This window comes from Hippoglossus hippoglossus, chromosome 8 (genome assembly GCF_009819705.1).
Source record: "Hippoglossus hippoglossus isolate fHipHip1 chromosome 8, fHipHip1.pri, whole genome shotgun sequence".
NCBI classification, from domain to species: domain Eukaryota; kingdom Metazoa; phylum Chordata; class Actinopteri; order Pleuronectiformes; family Pleuronectidae; genus Hippoglossus; species Hippoglossus hippoglossus.
Genome location: NC_047158.1, coordinates 12937518 through 12959779, shown reverse-complemented (window position 1 = coordinate 12959779; position 22262 = coordinate 12937518). Strand labels below are relative to the sequence as shown.

At 45.3% G+C, this 22262-nt stretch overlaps 1 long non-coding RNA gene across 1 annotated transcript in view; it reads right to left on the bottom strand.

The window, feature by feature from the left end:
• LOC117765813 overlaps positions 1-22262 on the bottom strand; it is a 52108-nt gene that overhangs the window by 17732 nt on the left and 12114 nt on the right. The window lies entirely within an intron of this gene.

Below are 22262 nucleotides of genomic sequence, written 5' to 3'. Positions count from 1 at the left end.
CGTCTACAAGGCGTCTACCCAACAAATCTTGCAAATGAAAAACAGGACCGCATCATTTATTGTGCGTCTGTTGGAAAACGAGAACAAAAAACAAGGGAAAAAGCACACTTGTGATAAAAATACCAGATGTTGAGTCACTTCTCGAAAGGTGTGTCATGCAGGGAGCTTGGGACGAACCTCTGGCCGCGGCCGAGCTCTAAATTTAGCATATTTACAAAAATAAAAAATGAGTTCAGTCCCTGGCACGGGAAATGTTCTCCTCCCCATTCATGATCTCAGCGGTGCCGCCAGCGTCACTCGTGACGAAAAAGCTGACCATATAAAACAACAAAAAAAGACCTCCTCAAATACTCAGAGTACATAAGGAAGCAACCACAGCTTAATGTTCCCTGTAAATGATCCTATTACGGCAATTCAACAGAAAAAAAGAGATGGTTTTGACTTTTCTATTTTTAGAGCAGCATTTGAGAATAAATGACCTTTTACATAACAACCTCAGACAGAACACAGAGTCTAGTTTATAATGAAGAAATGGAATTAATGGCCAAGAAGCCTTTCACATGGCTTTCTACTCATGTACTCTGTGTACACAAAGTGAATAAAGGATGTATGACACATGTAGAAAGCTACTGTGATTGTTGACTGTCTCCGTACATGCCAGGGATCAGCCTGTGTGTGGCGGTCTTGGGAGGATGCCCCTGGGCCAGGCTGAAGAGTAAGTGAAGCAGAGGTCCCATCTAAGCTCTAAAGCATGCAAGTATCGGGCCTGTAACTAAAACACAGGCATAAACACAGGCGATGTTAGGGATTACACCCTACAATAGCGCCGCAGGAAACCACAGACAGCACAGGTGTAACCATGACACGGCGACGGACGCATTCCTCCCCATCTCCGTTCTGCCCGTGGAGGTCTGACTGACAGCTCATCATCTGCTCTTGTTGGCTGTGTGAAACTTGTATAAACATCTGCAGGCATTTGTATGTGTGTGTGTGTGTAGGAGCCACAGGTGAGGGACACACACACACACACACACACACACACACACACACACACACACACACACACACACACACACACACACACACACACACACACACAGAGGGGATTACATTGGCCTAATGTCAAATAAAAGAAGCCTCGCAGCACAATACCACAACATCTGTCAGAGAATGAAAATCTTTCCTTGGAGAAATTGCCATCTTATCCGTGGTGTTTTTGTCCCACTTTCCCTCGAGAGCTGACTCCGATCTGATCCATCAATTTTGAATGTATACAGTAAATCATATATACATATCTGCCGACAGCAATAAAACAAAGAGCTGCACACAACTATTTAGATTTTGTTTACACCGTCAAGAAGTTTTATGCTGTTGAGAGAGGGGGGGAAAAAAGCAGCAGGGAGGAAGCGAGTCATCATCCAACACATTTCCTCAGTGAACAGCACCCTCTAGAGCCACTGGCCCAGTCAGACCTGCACTCCTCACTCTCACTGCAGCTCATGGTCTCAACATGAGCTGCCAAAACAATAATACTCATCAGAAACAATTACCACTCGTCAATTCAAAATGAGAACAATCAGACAAGCGCACATGCCGTATGATTATTCATATTTATTTGCAGAGACACAAATATGCGGGGGCTGTCTCGTCGTCAGGCTCATTTGCGAGCCACACTGCACAGAGGTGAGGCTGAACCACTCATTATCCCAGTGTGAGTTGATAATGAGGCAGGCCGTTATTAAGATGTTTGCTTTAATCGTGTGCAGGGTTATTAGGGGGCAGTTTACAGTACACAAGAGAGATTAGGGCAGGCCATGCATGACAGAAAGAGCTGAGGAGGCCAGTGATAGGCCAGCTATACCCACAACTGTGAAGCGGGCTGAGAAATACGAGCGCACAGTAGGACATGAAACCCGGCAGGACGAACCTCTCTCTCTCTCTCTCTCTCTCTCTCTCTCTCTCTCTCTCTCTCTCTCTCTTTTCCCTTTCTCTTCCTCCTCGTCTCACTCTCGCCCCGTGTTCGCCTCAAATCATGTTACACAACCACAAAGAAAAGCCTTGTGCATCGGAGACTTATTTAAAACAAGCGGAGAAGAAAAGAACAGTAAAGAGAGGATCACGGAGGGATCTACACAAGCAGTAGGTGCTTGGTTCCTTTATATTTGTATAAAAGGACAACATGGCGGGGAGCTTGGCACTACTGTAAAGACGCACAAGTCCAGACACTTACGCCCCTGACTACTTCACACATGCTTACATAAACTAAATCAGCCCGAGAGACGCGGCTCCGTGCACCGGCCAGGGAGCACTACACGTTTCCTCTATATTTTTCCACGCCATTAATAAAACTAGACATTGCTCTGTTTCAATATGTTTTGTTGGGATTCAGGGAGCACTTGAAAATCCATCATTTTATGAGCTTTCAAACTTTCCCACAGAATTCCCACCATTCCCCCCCGTAGATTTGACCCAAAGTAGCACTCAATTAGGGCCGCCACACGCAGCACCAAATGCTGCACTCATAACATGACATATCACCGATGTTCAAAAAAAACATGTTGCCTTAAGAAAAGCTATTTTCTGACATGCAGACAATAGGAAATCATTCAATTTAAATCTTTCATATTTTGAGAAACTGCATAAGCTGCCAACTAAGAGTTAAACTCAGCTGGAGTGTCTCGGTAACATCAGCATGAATCTACATGCTCACAGTATTTACACTCTGCAGAACTTTGCTATGCAACAAAAGCTTGGATTTGGTTTCGCGTCAACATCATCCGTGCCTCTGTCGCTTCACTCATTCAGTTGCATAACAGATAAACCAGAAGAATCTGAGATTAAAACAAACTTTTCACACATCCTCTCGCGCTGCATGGTGAGTAAAAAAGGTGAGTGTGTGTTTAACTGTGTGTATCAAGTTAGCAGAAGGTCAGAATGGTGAAGTATTACAGCACTGTTTACTCTCTTCCAGGTACTCTCGGGGACAAGCCTGTTTGAGAGTTTGAACAGTGACGTGTGAAACCCGTGAAAACAGGACATAGCGCCGCTCTGTTTGCTCAAGAACACCTAAAGAATGGGCTGCCATTACAAAACAAATCCCTCGGCCTGCATTCCTCCTGTCCGTCAAACCCTACCTGTTCAACAAGATATGACACAGGCTGGAAAAAAGGTAGCTACAAGAATCTACTTCATGGGGGGGTGACTTGCAATTTGTTAAAATGCTGTAAACACTCTGACCTTCGTGTCTGACCTGCAGAGAAGTTTGGAAGAGAAAGAATCCTCCTTCCTTTTGCCAGTAAACAGATACATGTGCAGGTAATACAGAGACCTGCACATGTATCTGCAGGTGGTAAACAGGAACACAACGTCTCCTCTGGATCATCTTTATTTATATTAATTGATGATTGCAAAACATATGAGCGACTTCATATTGTGGGCATTTTCACCTTTATCGACAGGAATAGTAAACTGTGAAATGAGGAGAGAGAAAGGGGAAGACATGCAGCAAAAGGGAAAGTCGGAATCGCACCTGCGGTCACTGCAGAGTGGCTCAAGCCGCTGAGTGCGGGGTGCCCGTGCTACCAGGTGATCATCAGCAACTATCTTAACAGGAAATGAATCCTTAAATCATGCAAAAAGAAACTGTTGATTCTATAAACCTTCATATGATTGTAACATAAACAACTTTGGGATTTTTACTTTGTTAGAAGGTTTCACTTGAGCTCTAAAAAACTGTGGAAATTGGACCTAATCTTTCTGGACATATCACTCAAAAGAAACGAAAACAATTGATCCTCAAATGAATCATTAATTGCGACGATTTATACTTGTGCCGGTCACAATGCCTCGGAGTGACATGACGGATTATTTCCCCTATAAATTGTATCTTACATTTTGAAACACCAAAGGCAACAGGACAGTTTGATAACAGCCTGTTTTTCCTGCCTTCTGTCCAGCATCTGTTATAAGCAACATTTTAATGATGTTTTCGGGCCGCGATGCTGGACGTGCTCTTATGTAACAAGTGATTAAACCCACAAAAACAAACTGATGGACCCGATAGTAAAGTCGAGGTGACACCGGGTGGAAATCCATCAACTGGAACACATGAAAAGGAGAGAGGGGCACCTCCCCTCCCCACCATCATCCGTGTATCAGAGGAGCCATTGGGAGAACTGGATGTGATTTGTATGTGTGTTTTTGAAGAGGGGTGCTCATAAACAGCCATGAAAGGGGCCCCTCTATTCAGCCCGCCAGCCGAGATGCGCTTCACTGGGCCGGCCTTTTGTTTTCCCCTCTTCACAAAAACCTAAGCGTAGAAAAAAAAGGGGTTGATTCCCTCGATGTGTGCAGGCCCAAATGATGCCATTAGATTGGTGCCCGCTTTGGGTGAAAAAGGCTTCAGCAGTGCTTGAAGTGATTTAAAAGATGCCTTCAAATCCTGTTTGAGAATAACACTGGGGGAGAATGGGAGGCAAAATGCCAGGCTAGTGATTATTCTATAGTATGCAAAATTGCTCTCAACTCCATGAGTGCCGTGGATGTTAAAACAAAAGATGCGGAACATTCCTTTGTCACGTGATGAGGGTCAATGTGCTGCGGTGATGCGTGGGGTCAGGAAGTTCACCAAACTTCCCACGCTGCCTTACACCAGAGGACCATGGGTAAAGCCCGTAACACTCTTCATTACTGGCAGGGGAATTTTTTTCTCTCCCCCAAAAAGGGCCAGAGCAGGAGTGCCCACCCAGGGATGAGCAATCAGAAAACATTTATATATATGCAGGACTTCCTCATCGGCGTGACAAGGATAACACATCAATTACACACCCGGGATGCAAGAAAGACTGAGGGAATAAATATCTTCACAGGTATCTCAAAGAAAATCTGCCATAAGCAATGGACTTTCATCCCTCTACCGATACTGTTATTGCATAAAGACAGAGTGTCCCTTTCTGCTAAAACCACTCCAGTTGAGCAAGAGGGTGATAATTTGACAATGACGCAGTGGGAACCAGTGGCATTGTGCACGGGGCATGTCACCACGGTGCCCATTCGCGGACAGCAACCTAATAGGCATGGGAAGCTGACGGCGTCGACAAAGGGGCGATGCCAAACAAAACCGCTCGTTGTCGGCTCCTGAACATACGGGGCCAGGTCTGGTTGGACCGCACTCCGCTCGGCACTCATCACCTGCAGTTGTCTCCGTGACGTCTCAGCGATCAGGAAGAACATTCAGTGTTTGTTTTTCTTTCACATATTCGGTGCTATTTTAGGCAGACGCCCACGTTTACTCTGGAATAACCTCATCACTGTTTTAATTCTATGTGTCTTTTTATAGATTAAATTCCCCCCATTGTTTCTGTCTTGTGACAAACTGACAAGACCAGTTTGGGCCTTTTTCCTGATTTAAACTCATAACTTGTTGGAATGATGAGCAGGTAAGTAAAAGGTGCTCATTGTTTTATTAAAACATTATTACCGACATGTAAAACATTATGTAATTACACCTGCGCACCTTTTCGTCATGCCAATAGGGGTGTAAAAACAAAACAACAACTATGTTAATGATGTACATGATTATACAGTCAGAGACAGGAGGATCATGGGAAAGGGCCTTGACAGTCTCAAAGAACAAGATACCAGACTAGGTTCAAAGGTGTAGAGGGAAAATCGAATGAGTAAAAACATCACTGGAAATCATTAGTTTACGATGCACACCAGGTGAGCTAACAGTGAGTCAGCTCGATAATTCAGTGACTCGTGCAAACTGATGGATTTTCCCCCTCCTGGCGTATTTGTCAGCTGTCTGGCCTTCCAGCCAATATCACCTCTGGCAGCACACAACAGACTAATGCCCTAAATACCTCACTTATCAGTGCTCGTTAGTAACACAGTTTGAGAAGTTTGCGATAAAGTTTCTGCTGTAGACTGAAGTCACCTCTGGGACGTATGGACAGTAACTTTATGAGGACACGCTGTTTTCTTCTCAGCACGCCGTCCTATCTATCTGCTAACTCTCAAGGTTTGTGCACAGACGCTACATGAATGAATCAACGTCTCTATTCTGGCGCAAGTAATTGACCAGTGCTGACACCTGCGCTCGGGGAGGCTTAAACACCGAGCGGAGAATCACAACACGACACCACTGCAGCTGCTCCCGGAGAGATTGAGAGCATTATGTTTCCCACAACGTGCCAGGGAGAAGACAATAAAATACAAGCACAATTAACTGCAAAGCAAAATGTATATTCAGGCAATACAAACACACATGGCAGCTCAAGCTTGGGCCTAATTTGCTGTAATATTCCTGGGAAAATGTCAAGACTTAAAGGGATAGTTCGCCCCAAATAAATGAAAATTCCCTCATTATCTACTCAGCACTGGATGGAGGGGTGGGTGAAGTGTTTGAGTCCACAAAACACATTTGGAGTTTCAGGGGTAAGCAGTGTTGCAGCCAAATCCAATACAATTGAAGTAAATGGTGACATATTCAAAAGTAAAAAAAACTACAGAAAAACAACAGAAAATGCCTCCATACTGCTCCTGTGGTGTCATCTAAGTGTCCGGAAGCCCCGACATTCAAATTCAACTCAAACAAGGTCATTTACACCATGTTTTTGGCCTAAATGTCGTCTGTGATCATCAACGAACGCAGCTCCAGGATATCAGAGGACATTTTGGCTAAAAACATGGTGTAAATGATGCCGTTTCAAGTCGAATGCAGCTTACGGACACTTGGATGTTGTTTTTGAGTTTGAAGAAGTGGTCACCACTTAACTCAAAGCTGTTTACTTCTGAAACTCCAAAAGTGTTGACTCATACACTTCACCCACCCCTCCATCGGCATAGCGGTGAGTAGATAGAGTGAATTTTCATTTTTGGGTGAACTATCCCTTCAACTTATATTATACTGATCTTTAAATTTAAAAAAAAAAACTCTTTATTGCACTTTATTTATTTCAGATTCTTGTCTTTCATCCAGAGTTTTACTTCAGTTGTTAGATTTAAGAGAGCCAGTAACATGCAGGCAACACACGCAAATCATAACTGATGCAAGATGTCGTTTCATATCTCGATGCTTCCATGTGAAACCAAGTAGCAGGTTCCGCTATCAAAATATATCCTGGGTAGACCTTAGAGGCCATGATGTCAGTGGAAGTCTTTTCCATGTTGCTTGATACGGGTCCTGTGGGCTCCTGCTGATAAGATTGAGGAGCAGGTCCCTCAGAGCAGGAGACCCTCAGCAAACGTGCTTGTGCAACAATGCTGCCTCAGTCCTGCAGCTATCGGGCCATCTCACCACAGACCACGTGTGGGCTCGCCGGACACAGGTAATCAGGGCTTTCAGAATGGTACCAGCTCCTCTTGCAGAAACCATAAACCACAATCTCCACACTATAATGCTTTTCCTATTGAACGTGCAGGATAGAAACTTGCGAGAGAGAAAAAATCCAAACACGCATTTAACGAGTTTCATTCAAGAGCAGGGTAAGTTGAAACTCCTCTCACACCTGGAAACCTTTGCCAGGACTTGATCTGTGCCACATTCTGCAACGTGTGAGAAAAAAACCTGTCCCACCTCTCTGCTCTTAAGTGACCCTCCTTGCACAAGCGCCACGACAGACTCTCTGTCGAACCGGTTGGTGGCGAAATCACTGTTCATTGTTGTCATGGATACACCCAGGTGTTGCTCACCAGCCAACGCCGAAGATTCAGAAAGCCAAGGCGCTCACTAATCCTTCTCCATACCAGTGTGTCATAATCAGGAATGCACTGCTTAAACTAAACTATTGTTCCCCTGCCAACAAAATCACAAATATAAGCACTGACGCTGCCTCTGGGCACTGCCGTCTCTGGGACTGGAAAGTAAATTAACTGAAGAGAAACAACAAGAGTCAGCGATGGAAGAGGGGAAGCTTTGATATCTTTCCAGACAGCTTAACACTGTCTAAATCATAAAGCATTCTCCTGCAACGCATGGGGAGACATATAGTGTCGTATTGTTGGGGATGGACTAAAGCGGTTAAGTAGTAGCTTCTTTATACAGTCGGACAAAGTCAGAGCTCCTGAGAGGAGCAGCTGCTGTCAACAGTTGGATGGCTTTGAACCAGCGCTAAGCCCTGAGACAGCAGGAAATATCCTCTTTGCTTCTTTGAACCCGGCCCCATTAGTGTCCAATTCAGGTTATGAAGTCTAATAGAAAAATAATCTCACGGGGACTTCTATGGATGCACCTGACAGTAGCGTCTGATCTTTGTGGACAAAAGCTACCAAGCCAAACAAGTGGTTACCCACTGTTCATCTGTCATGGAGTAATTTTCTTATTACTTTTCCTGAGCATGTTATGTGGCAAGTTGCCATTCTCAGGATGACTGGGTGCTCTCTAAAAGTCATTTGTCTCCTGCGTCATTGCCCTTATTACGTCTCATTTTTAAAGAGGTTTAATGGTGGCTGGCATGTTAAAGAGTCTTCTTGACATAAAGCAGCAGCAACTCAGTCGTCCTACACAAAACCGCAGCTCATACTTTGAGATCAGACATGCAGACATGAGTAGCTCTGAGTCCATCCTATGTGAGACAAGACAATGGTTTGCCTGTTGTCTCTCCTGCGCCCTCTCTCTCGCTCTCTCTCTCTCTCGCCTTTCTGTTTGTGTATGTGTTTTCAAATATTGCGGTATCACAGAACAGGGAAAAGCAGTGCCCGCCAAACGGATGCGGCCAGAGTGGTGAGACCATTGTGGAACGCCCCGGCTCTGAGAAGGTCCTCCTGAGAGCTTTATTGTGTGGGGCAGCCTGCCGCAGCCCAGTTCGGTTTCCCCAAGACGCAAGGCCTCGCTGCAAGCCACAACAATGAGCATCTTTGTGGAGCAGCGCTATTATCCTTACACGTTACTGTAAATGACAGCAGAGGGTAGTGCACTGAAGATCCCATTTAATGAGCTCCAGGTATGTGCATGTCATAAAACATTAACCGAATTTGAACATCTGCGGAGCTGAGATCAGAATGCCATTGTCAAGGGGTTTTTTTTTGCTTTGCGGAAAGGAAATCCACAAAATCTGATTAGTTATAGCTTCTCTCAAAAACACCTTGGGATTTGAAACTGAATTCTGTGGATGCATTTTTTTATTTTATTTTAAACTGTTTCAATTCTTTGGCCAAAGCCATTGATTAAATGTTTGTTCAGGTTCTCAATGCCAATGTCCAATGAACAGGGCTTGAAACCAAAAAGGTTTTATGAATGCAAAAGTTTATTGGACAGAGTTTTGCTTGCCATTCTGGTCGTTTACAAGCTTTAACTATGGACCTCTCTCTCTCTATGTTCTTCGTCATCTTAAAAATTTTTCTTCCACTGCTTCTTGTTTTGGGTTTGTTTTTAGCAGTTGGTGTGTTTTCAGTTAATCTCACTGTACAAACCACTATTTTTATGATATATTGGTGAACAATGGGTAAGTCCTTCTCATCTGCACAAAGCAAATTGAAACCAGAAACCGATTGAATCCACCAAACTAAATGCAAATGCACCCTGAAGAACTCAAAACCCACATCACCTTGTTTAGTCAACAGGTCAGAGGCGAATCAGACAGGCAGAGGCACTTGACCCTCTCAGCCACGTCACAGCTCAACCTGAACTTGACCTCTCCGTCACCTGGTTTAAGCGCCATGCGTTTGTGATGAAGCTCGCTTGTTGAGGATTATCTGACCCCAGACCTGTAGAACGTTGCCCTCCCTCACTTGACAAGTGCTCACTTGTCCTGATGTCATGTGTCTAATTGCTCGCGCTGCGTGGGCTGCAAGGTCTGGTATAAGGCACATTGTTGACTGTGTGCACGGGCTTTGTGTTTGTGAATGTGTATGTCATCAGGAACCAAGCTAACGCCTGCAGCAATGCACATGCACACACAACACACACTCATGTCTTCACCCGCCACAACCTATCATTACCGCTGTCACGTAGCCACCTCCGCAGCGGGCCTCACAAGCCCCGACAACCACCAGCACACACACCTGGAGGCCCGAACACTTAGTTCCCAGCCCTGTGCTTCGTAAACACAGCCCTTTAACACTCACAGACACCTATTCATATCCTGCAGCCTCAGCTTCTACCTCGCCCCTCCCATTTTCTGCAAAGTATGTCTCAGTTTTTCTATCTCCCCAACCGCAAATGCTTCAGTGCTATTTAATTTATTTCCTTTGTTATCACAAAGAGCGCACACACTGCACAGCCAGGTTGGCAGCCACTTCCATGCTGCTCCTGTGACTACACAAACAACAGGCCACAGTATGTGTTTGAGAACAAACACAGAAAGTAGGATTGTGCGTCGACTTGAGGTGAACGGTACAATTCCACTTTCTAATCCAGTGTCAAGTTGCATAGTACGATTCTTGGAACTGGATCTTTGGCTTCCTCGTCCAAGTTTCTTCATCCGTGTTTGCTTGAGCCAACGCCACTTGAGAAGTGTACATGGTTGAGAGAACACACGAGTCCACTGAGCAAACACGCGGCTGACGTTGCACACCTGACCCCAGCCCGCCTGCTGCACATGCATTATCTTTACAAACACTGTCACCGTGACAAATCAGACACAAGAAAGAAAAAGAAAAAAGAACTCTGAAGATCCCAGTGTGGTGGTTTAAGGCCGCTCAGTGCAAACAGACACTTGAGGCAGAGTTAATCGAGGGAACAATGGACGGACCTCTGGAACGTGCTACCCTGACAGAAGCCTTTTGAAAAAGACAAGAATCATTGTGGTGTTTGCCCATCTTAGTCATGTTACAAGGTTGTCCTGGGCCTATGCTTGCGCTGCACCATGCTCTATTCAAAGAGGGCTTAGCGTGTAGCAGGTTTCTCCGATAGGTGTGTGAAGCCTGAAACTTACAGGCTTTAGAGGCAAACTGTGCAAATGGAGGATCCAGAAAAACGGCATGTCACACCTTGCCAGCTTCAATGCCAGGAAACCAACAGCAGATTATGTAAAAAAAATCATACAATCTAATGTAATGTCCTTGAACATGACAACACTTTTTAAAAAAAGAAAGAAAAATTGAAGCAAGCTGTTTAATGACGCATCTCTGAATTACGGAGTGGATGGAAGAAGTAATCTGTTGAGGGTTATGACAGCAACTGATCCTAAATCAGATCAGGCATCATCTTCACAGGGAATTTAATTCTAAAGCTGCACACACACTGTACGGGATTTTGTTGAGCTCGATTTCCTCTCCGCATGACTCATTTTAGAGTCAGACTGAATTTCAGCTTCATCATGCTGTCCCAAAAGTGTCCCAAAACTGAGTGTCCCCTTTTCTTACAGCTCCACTGTTGTTTATCTGTATAGCTTAGTCCAATTATCTGCAGAATGGAAAAACAATGCTGCCTACTCCTCCTAGCCATATATGTAGGTGCATGTTTTTTGCAGCACATGGGACGTCACATTTGATCGAGGCAGCACCTTTCTGCCTTGTTTCACCTTCTTCTTTGGTTACCTAAACAAACTTGTACCTGCCTCATAATGAATCGTGAGCGTTGGTTTTTACATAAGCGCCGTAAGGAGCCTGAAAACAAAACTGGGATACAAACGTCTTCAATCTCGTATCGTGAGAAAGAGAAATACAACTGTGATACCTCAGCAACCCCCTTTGTTTTTGCTCTTACCTTATATCTCTGCCCACAATTTCATGTGTGTGTGTATAAACTGTGTGTTATGAATGACCTCATCAAACACTACAATACACAGCAGAGAGGTCTGGGCAGCATCAGGTCCGAGCTACACCACAGAACACGACGGTGTCTCCCCGCTTCATTTACATACAACAATATACAGGTCCACGGCCCACTCCCAAGCACACACACACAAACTACACACGGCATGCTAAACTCAATCTGAGTCAGAGCACAAGTGTGTGTGTGAGTGTTTGTTTGCAAGCGGGCTGAAAGAAGGCCCGGTTCCCAAAAAACATGTCATCTTCATTCAATATGGCGAGCAGGGTGTGGCGTAAAGTGGAATGGCACAATTGTTTTATTGTTCAAAATCATTTATGCACTCCTGGATTTGATGGGTTTTTTTTTTTGCAGTTAATTGTACAACACAACTCGAAGCCAGTATCCCTTTGCTCCTCCGCAGGCCGAGGCTGAGAATGTGATTGCTGTGAGGAATAGGCCGTCCTGACTCCAGCTGGGGAAAGATCCAGCCTGAGGGTAAATCTGTGTGTGTGTGTGTGTGTGTGTGTGTGTGTGTGTGTGTGTGTGTGTGTGTGTGTGTGTGTGTGTGTGTGTACGTGTACATGCAGAGGGCTCAGGCATGATTAAACAAAGCACATCCAGGTAAAGTATGCCATCTGTATTCCCCCCCCCACCTCAGTCCTTGAAAAATGTACTTTCCCCTGCCCTCTCCATCTCCAGGCTGAGTCTCTGCGGCGTATGGAGTGTCAGAATGAAAGAGGCCTTGTCTAAGAGCCTAATCCCTGAGCGATTAGTCAACGCATCTCGATTAAAAGCTGGCAATGCTGCCACACACCCCCCATCTCTCAATCCCCCCCCTCCTCAGTGGAAATAGGCCCACAGGTGTCCATACAATGTGTCTCATTGGGAAAAAATGGTGGCTTGAGGTGGCTCGGGGGTGAATTTCACATGAGGAAGACTTCAGGAATGCAAACACAGGGCGGTGTGGCTCTGGAGGAAGAGCGGTCGTTCACAAAAACAAAAGTTTCCTAGTTTGATCCAAAGTGAATGACTGTGTCTGTGAATGGGTGAGTGAGAATATAAACACTACGCAGTCCATTTAACGGATCAATAAAATCTCGACACGTATCCGTCAAATTACTTTTCTGTCCTGAAAACGAAAGAGCAAGAACAGCCAGTGAGAGGGAATAGAGCGAGAGAAAGAGCGAAGTGACACATGTATTTTTCACAGATTATCCCTTCATCACCCGGTGTTTTCTGTAAACAGCCGTTTTGAAGTGGAAGGATTGAGCGCAGACACAGGTATTTCAGCTAATCAGCCTCATACACCCTCACTTTCCATCAACATAAATACCTCGTCTTGGGGGCATTCCCATGCCAGAACATGCCACCATTGACTAAAACACTGACTTTGACAACACTGTACACAACCAGACACACAAAAGCTTCACACGGCGACGCTCAGAAGCTGCTTCAGTGCTCCTATGGTCACAATCCAGCAGCGTGTTTGTGTTGAAACAGATGACTGATGTCTGTGGGGTGTCTTTATCCTGTATTCTTCATCACTGCTCAGAACACAAGTGCATTTAAAGGGAATGATGTGTTTTAGGCAGGAGATGTTATGAGCACCAAAGGCCCTCTCAGGCATTTATAAAGCCTCTGTCATAAAAAATAACTATAAATCATAAAATGAATGAATTTTTGTGATGATTTTTCCCACTGGCTTAATACAAGTCACATGCAGCCATCAGTTTGTGTAATTACTGAGTAGCTATCGGTGGCTTTATTCCTCCATTGTCTCTGTGAGTTAAAGCCATTTCTCTTAATCTGGTCCTAGTTAACCCGTTGGCAGCTTGAGTATCAGGAAATGACCTTTGACCCTGGGGACAGACTACTGTACTTCCCCAATCACATCCATCGTGTGTCTAACCGTGAATGAAAGCTCAAAGAGGGGAGGGGTGTGTCTTTAGAGACCGGACACAGAGAGGAATCACTTACCACTTTCCCCCAAAAGACCCCAGTGGAGTTCCACAGAGAGGGGATTCAAATAACAATGGCAAGAGGGAGGGGATGAATGTTTCCTCAGATCACAAGAAGACCACAGCACTTGCCAACTAGCCAGCCAGGCAGCCAGGCCGGCTGTGTTGCGGACGTCCACAGGGCGAGAACACACATGGTTTGAGTTTAGCTCCGTGTAGGATCTGCAGGAAAGAAGGGGCCTGGTAGCAGGAACCCTCCAATTCTCACTTCCTGCTTCTGCTGGAAACACGATCTGCGTGCCCGTCGCCTCCATCAACACAGAGCACAGTGTTCGGGCCGGCAGCTGAGGGGTTAGCATGTTCATGCACAGGGCACCCCATCACACCGAATCAGCGTATCAGCACCCTAAAGGACTAGGCGGGTGTTTCCCAGATGAGCTGAGGGCATACGGCAGAGCCAAACCCATTCAATCATGCTGTCGATCCTTCTGTGCCTGAGCAGCAGGTTAGGTGACTTTTTGTTTTTTCAAATAGAAGCGCTGATAAATAAATAACACCACTCCAAGAAAATATGCAGGAAATTGGGAGTGTCTGTGTCAGAGGTATAGTTTTGTCAGCAGCTACACCATAAACAAACAGTGTCTTGAAACACATGAGGTAACCTGGTTCAACTACATACAGTAGATTTACAGCTGATAAGTAAAGAGAGGATATGCATGGGTGGTGCAATTATCTTTACTACCTGAAAGGTGATGTCAATGTCACTGAAACTGCTCCTGGAGGAAAGAACTCCGGCTGACCTCGCTGTCCCTCCTTGACAGCAGAAGATGACTCACCTCAGAAAACCACAGGTTACATTTGGCCAAGTAAACACGCCATACTAATAAAACCACTCAAAAGGGCCGACATGCAGGCGGCACATCTTCGACTCCGGTTTGAACTAATAATTTTGGGAAAACTGAGAGAGATAAAAGACATCCATGAGAATTCCCGGGAAAATGTTGCACAATTTGCAAGAAATAAACAGCTTTGGGGTAATAACAAAAGTTGCATGGGGCAAATGTGTGTGCTGTTGTGTGTCCATGTGTGCAGTGTGTGTGTGTTACTGCCAAGGCCCTAGCTCCATTGTTTATGCTCTGCTGTGTCTAGGGCAGCGGGGCTCTTGACTGAATTCTTGCCCCAGCATGCAGAAAGTTTTAACAGTGTTGTTGCAAGAGGAGGAATGATTACATTATAAAAATACACCACACCATATGTCCTAGTGCGAGCCCAAACCACACGATGACATACAGTAGAATCCAGCAGGCCTTTAACCCTGCCTCTACAGCTCTCGGGCTGACGCAGCCTCACTGCGGCTTTCTGTGATCTCCTCACCTGAAGTTATTTTCAGAAAAACGACAGGAGGAGGCGATTGCGTCAAAAATCCTCCATTTGATGGGAAAATGTGACCAACATACACAACAAGGGAGAGTGCGTGCTTAAGAAAGCCATTGGTTTGTTCCACCTCTGATTTTCAAACAACCTGTCACCTCAGGTTGAAAACATGCTCCTGAGGCCGGGTGACACTGTTCAGCTGAGGCACTGTGGGAAAGGTGCCGGCAGAGACGAGTATATGCAAATGTGGCTTTGGCAGCAAAAGTCATCAGCGCTATTTCCCACATACGCAAACGCAGCACAACCAACTCCGAGGTGGCTGCATAGCTGTTGCATGCAAAGTTGCACCGTCTGTGTGAACCTTCCCACACAAGTTCACTCTGGTGAGGAGCCAGTCGGTTACCTCGGATCTGAATCTCACCCTCTCTCTTCCCCGTCTCCATTTCACGCTCTCTGTGCTCTCCTTGTGTCTCATAACAAGACGGAGCATGCTCACTGTAAACCTCTTGGGGGGTGAAAGGGATTGGGAGATTAAATATATTTTGAATTCCTTCCCCTTAATGTGGCAATTACTCCCCCTTCCCTCTCGCTCACCTCTTCTCTCGTCTCCCGGCAGCACAGCACGGACTCTGTTCCACGGCACATCTCGTTTATGTTTTGTACACAGAAAAGTGTTTCTTTCACCCCCAGCCGAATCTCAAACTTCATAGCAGAAATGTTCTGCCACTCACTCGACTTAAGGTGGATTAGATGTACGTGTGTTGCAGGAAAAAGTGTGTGCTGAGTATGAATTCTTCAGTGTGAGGAGAAAAAGAAAAGCTCCAACCCAAATCTTTGCGAGTTATCACTTATGAATGTCAGATAAAGATTTGCATGCTTGTGTAATAACGGCAATAACGTTTTTAAAAGGTTTATAAAATCAACTTCTATTTGTGTTGCAATTTGATTTTCTTCATTAAGAGAAAAACAAAGTAAAAATACACATAAATACACAGCATTAAGCTATTAAGTTATATTACCGGTTATAAAAACTCAGGGGTTCTAGTAATTAATCTAGAACCCCTCTAGTCTTGTGAAATGTTCTTAGTAAACATAATTCCATGGATCTTAAGTCACACCATTTTGCAGCGTCATAAGCCGGGTCATTTGTGTCTAATCTCAATAAGCAGGTTAGGAACTTTGCATGTGTTTGTTGGCCGTGCAAGACATTTTATTTTTCTGCATCCGAGACAAGGGTCAGGAACGCAAAGGTCAGCAACTCTCCAGTTACAAAAGTGTCTTGATTGTGACGTTTACAATCCCTGATCCAAACCACTTGTGCAACAAAACTCGAGCCCTGGACGGACTTTTATGACACTTTTCCACTTTAAATCGAATTTCACCATAAGGCTCTGTTTCCCTATTTTAGTTTTGTTGGCGGGTCAGTCCCCCCCCCCCCCCCCCACACACACACCTTTTCACTGCGTTTTCACACACCCCATGCATCCGAAACATTTCTATCAACTGAGCGTCTTAATTGACCTTTCAATACACAGAGGGATTAGCTGATAAGAGGGGGTAAAGAACGAGAGAGAAAGCAAAACAAAAAAGAGGAAGTGCACAGTCAGTTGGGGGGTGGCAAGACACCAAAGGATTACCCCTGTCATCTGTTCGGCAGTAAAAAAAATAATACATCTTCAGATGTGTGGGGAGAAGGAGGAAAAGACTTTGTGAGGAATCCAAGAAAAACATGCACTATCAGGCACCTCGGAGGCAGCCTCGCTCCGGGAGGGAGCAGAGGAAGGCCCTGCAGTGAGGATTCAGTGTTTCCTCCACCAGTAGCTACAGTTAAGACACTCAGAGGACCTGGAACTCTTTCCATAGGGCTGTCGTCCGCATGCTCTCTCACAATGCTTGGCCAGCGTCTCTCTCTCTCTGCTTCTTTATGTTGCTTCACACAGCCGCCCAGGGCCCATACGTGTACTAAATATATTGTCGTCACGTCATGCCGTAATGTTCTAATGTGCTATTTCCATTGTTTTGCTGGGCTGCCAGTTGATTCTATGATTTTAAGTACAAACGGGGTAAGTAGGGTCATAAAATACGGGTTTTCGTGCTGCTGTGAGATCCCCAAACTCTTTAGAGCAAAGCTGAAGAATGACGAAGTACAACAGGGACCGATATATAGTCCATAACCTGTGAGTAAACACACACACATACAGAGTGCCAGCTGTGCCACTGACGTAGGTGGAGTCTGAGTATCAAGCCAACACAGACCATTATATTGTGCTAGATTTATAGGTGTGGTGCCTTGTGTTCTATATCTAATTACAGATGTCTACAATGATAGCATGTTGAGTGAAATGTAATACAAGAGTGTTAGAACCATTGCTTTGACCTAGACATAGCAGCCCGTGAAGCTGTACCTTTTAATTTCGCCATATAGGGTTTCACCGAAGAAGAAAAAAAAAAAGGGCTGGTAAGCTTCCTCCTCGGGGGTGCAGGGGTAATGTGACTGGCAGAAAAGTAGATAGGGAGGTTTTTTTTTTTTTTAGGCCGTCTCTCCCTCAATCTGCCTTTCATTTTCAGGCTTATCACTCCATTCTGTCTTAGCTCTCTCTCTCTCTCTCCCTAGAGGTGCATATTTTCTTTTATCGTGTATTTGCCAAACAAAGGTGCCATTAAGTGGCATGCCCTCTGACAATATTTAATTAGCCTTAAAACAAGTCAAAAATGGCCAACGCTGACTTCAGGGAAATTCCAGCCGGGGATGACAAGGGCTGCAGGCGTAGTGGGAGGGGTTTTCGGTGGGGGCGAAGCAGTGGGGCAGGAGGAGGGGGGGGGGGGCGTTAATAAAAGTCGAGCTCCATCTTGTTTTTTTTTTTTTTGACGGATTGGTACAGACACGCGGAAACTTAACACGCTGTTTATTTGACCATGCTTTTCCGTACGCACGTATCATATTAAAAAAAGCCACAAGTGTCGGGAGAGGAGTCAGAAGAAAGAGCTCTTTCCCCCCCTCAACAATGCCCGAGCTGTTCGAAGCCGATACATGCAACACAAAGGTCTCAGCGAGCAAGAGAGAAACACACACTTTCATGTGTCACTCACCGTCGCTCTCGACTGCCACTGTCGATCTGCACTGATGCATTGAGGAGGTCATGTGCACAGATATACACCAGCACGTGGACACATGCACACAAGCTTTATTTAGACACTCTAGTGCATATGTCAGGTGTCGCTATAATCTTCAATCTGACACCTGGTGATCAGCAAACAAGTATAAATCCATCAAACAAGCCAACATGTTGTTCACCCCATAATAAAAAAAATAGGCCCGGACGTGAAACTACCGACAGATTTACATTGTAAACTATAGAAGCAAGGTATATCTTCTGAGACAGATTAATTATCAGGGCACGTCAAGGCCCAGTGTTCTCCTTAAATTCAATCGGCCTGCAACAAATTTCACACACTCAAAGATACCAGTTTAATTTTTTTTCCAGAACCATGAATTATTCCCCTTGAAAAACACCTTGCAATATTAAAGGAAGTGAAAGAAATTCCTCCAACCCCTAATTCGGGTCTCTTCCTTGAACCATACCACATCTTTACAGTTTCAAGGTAATGCAGCCAGTAGTTTTTTCTTGATCTTACTTACAAACAAACAAATGGAAAACCACCTGTAGTGTATTCAAGAGACATTTCTACATCTGCAAAAGGAATTTGTCAGCAGCATTAGACGTCACGGCACATCGGACAGTTTCAGCTGAGTACATGTAGGCCTCATGTGCTCTGACATTTGCGAAGCTGATGTCTTGATTGGCGCATACCAAGCTAATCTGTCACCACCCTCCACAAGACGAGGGACTTAAAAATGCAACCAGCTAATAATAAACTGTGTTGTTCTCGACACAAAACTGTTTTCTAAAAGTGACACAACATCCTGATGATCCGACACATAGGATATCGCGTTGTCCAACGCTTCAGGAAAATGCTGGACTCGAGCCATGATGATTAGAAAACTGAAGACCACCCGTGTTTGCTCATAGAAAAACTGCGGCTCCCACGTCCAATCGCGTATCATAGATCTGACTGTTTATGAGGCAACCTGTAAAGACCAGAGGCAGAGGCTCAGCCACATGTTTTACTGCTCTGTTTGAATAATCAGGTACAAGTAAAACAAACAGCTACAGAGGGGATGTTTAGCAAGGAGCTCAGGATCCAACTCGGGGTAATAAGTGTTCATTAGTTTTAATAGCCTGGCTCCTGCACCGAATGACATGAAGACCAGGAGACCACATCCAGCTAATGTAAATAAACCCAAAAATCTCCTCCAATGTCTGTCATGAAATATTTCTCTCACTTACTCAACAGCTTGTGTAAAAGTAAAGCAGGAACTGGAAGATTGTGCCATCCTGACTGAGAAGTACAGTTTGCATTCTGGTAGGATTACTGTTGAAAACATGCATTCATCATGCAGAGGAGCTAGAAAATCTAACGATAGAACATTTTACAACATGAATTAATTCACCATGGTTCCAGATGCAGAGTAAATAACTATATTGCGACAGTGACTCAAGACGTACAACTGGATCTAGGTCATCTTTTGTGTTTTGTTTTTAAATGCCACGCTAAGACTGCCAAGTGTTGAAGCAAAAATGTGTTGGACTCGAGTCAAGGATTGTTTAATCTCCAACATAAGTTTAGAAAAAGTATATCTACTGTGACCCAGTGGTTGTGTTTTAAGCCTGTGTTAGTCCATTAGGCAGATGCTGGTGTTGGTGGCACATCTTGATTCCACCTGAGCTCGGAGAGCAGCGAGGCAGGCCCAGTGGTCCAGATGGCCCCCCAACACAGGCCTGAACATAAACATGGCTTGGGTCTGGTTGAGGAGAAGGAGACCCCGTTTATTTATGGACATGTCTGGGTCTGGGACACAATTACAGAAAGATAGATAGAGGAGGTGAGGGACAAAAGGAAAAGGGTAGGAGAGTGGCGTGTCCAAACTTACACGTGGATGACTTGCAGTACGGTCAGACAGTTGTGTGATCCAGCCCACCTACACAGCAATAACTGTGTGTGAGCCAAGTCAACTGTGCCTGTCCCCACACACCGTTCTTTCACTATTACAGATTCAGTCCAATGTACAAAATATAAAGTAAAATACATTTCTAAACTGGAGGGAGGAAAAGCAACGACTCACTCGTGCAGAACTAATTGAATGGTCCGTGATGCCAAACGTGCCACAAACAAGCCCATCTGGCTGCAGGGCGGCAAAAGTAGAATGAGGGTGTGAGTTCGGGGAATTCAAAGAATTTCCCTGTGCGCTTACCGGTAAAAACCAAGCCCACTGTAGGTTTATGAAAGTATAACTGAGTGAGGCCCTTTTTATCTTTTCTGCTCCCTCCTCAACTAAATCGGAGTCAATCTAGATTTTTTTTTTTTTTTACAATGGGTCTTTACAGCTTAATAGCCTGGTTACAGAAACCCAGACATCGTAAGGTGTCTTTATGGCTGTTGTAGCACCTTTATGACTGGGCCAAATGTCATCGCTGTACTGTACGGCAAAAGAAGGTCAGGTAGTTTGACAGAGGAGGGGCCAGACAGTTATTCTCAACATCGAGACCCGAGGAGCTGTGGTCGGGACCAAGGAGGCTGTATGAGTAGATCATCGGCTTGTGCTCAAACACCACAGCTTAAACAACACTGCAGCCCAGGTCCTCACGTCCACGGCCAGCTCATGTGTTTTCTGTTGCCTTTCCCCGAAACATCAGAAGACCAGTTTGTGAGGAAGGGCAGATCAATTTCGCTTATTTCTCACTCCTGACATGTTTTGGTGTTCGAGTGCAAGCTCATTGTTGCACAAGGAAGAGAAGATAAATGAATCGCGGCTTTTGGATGTTTTCTTGGCAACGGCGATGGTAATCGATCATTAGCCAGTGACAGCGAATGTCCTCTGCTCGTCTCATTTCGGCAGTGTTACAACATTGCATGGAGTAATAAAAGTCAGGCTAGGCAATTAGCACGGTGGCCTGACACAACTTGCACACACACACTGTAGGATAAACATTACACAATCACACCAAACATATGAGCTGCATCAGCTAATTAAGACCATGCTGCCTTTTAATGCCAGTTTCTATGCGTCTCCTAAATGAATGCTGCCCCTGGAGCTCCTTCCAAAACAGCTCAGTCAAAGAGGAGAAGGGAGGAAAGGAGGGGATAGAGAAGGTGGGCTGAAAATTACAGTAGGGAAGGGGACTGGCAAATGATTTTCCCCCGCAGTGCTCCACAGTCAAGCTTTAACCAACAAACCTAGGGCAAAAACACGCGAAGAAAAGTTCATTGTTGACTAAACTCCTGTTCGGAAAAGCAATTTAGTCCTCGGAGAGTGTTTACGCTATTTTAGCAAACCTGTTCTTTAAATGATTAAAGAAATCTACAGCGAGGCCTAAAGATTATCAAACGTGCTGAGCTGCTCCAATTTGTGTGATCGTCATGATTCGGTGAATGAGTGAGCGCAAGCGAGGGAATCCGAACAGTAATACCTCTCAATCAGTACCATGTGGGGCTTTATTGGTGCGCCGCTGCTATTCTCGCTGCCTTGGCGGGCGCGGAGGACACGGAGACCCAGGGGGCAGAGGGACTGGCCATCGCTCGCTCACATCGTTAAAGTCGATAAGCTGGCAGCTGGCGGGGGGAACGCTTGCCACCAGTAACCACCAGGTCCCTGACCACCTAGCTCACATTTTCCAGAACCTTCCCTCAATCCGCTCCCTGCCTCTCCTCGCTGGTTCGACCGGACCCGGCCCACCGGAGCGTGGGCCAATCGGTCTGGTGTGTGGCGCCACAATTCTGGCAGGAGCGGAAAAGTCAAGCCTCACCTGAGTGACTTCTGCCCTGTCCTCAAGGCCAGGCTCTTTGTCAGGCCTCTGAGAAACAGTAAGCAGCTCCTTGGACATCAATGATTCCACATACCTCCCTGACTTTACAGGCCACAAATGTCACTATTATTGTCGGTGTATGATAATCCGTTTTCATATACACACGTTGTGGGACACAGGGTTTGGATTTCAAGTTGCAGCTTGTATCGACTCAGGGATTAACTGAGAAAGTGGCATTGGCGCGCACGTGTGTGTGTTTGAGAGAGAGTCAGGAGAGAGGGAGGGAGAGGGAGAGAGAGTCAGGAGAGTCAGGAGAGAGAGAGAGAGAGAGAGAGAGAGAGAGAGAGAGAGAGAGAGAGAGATGTC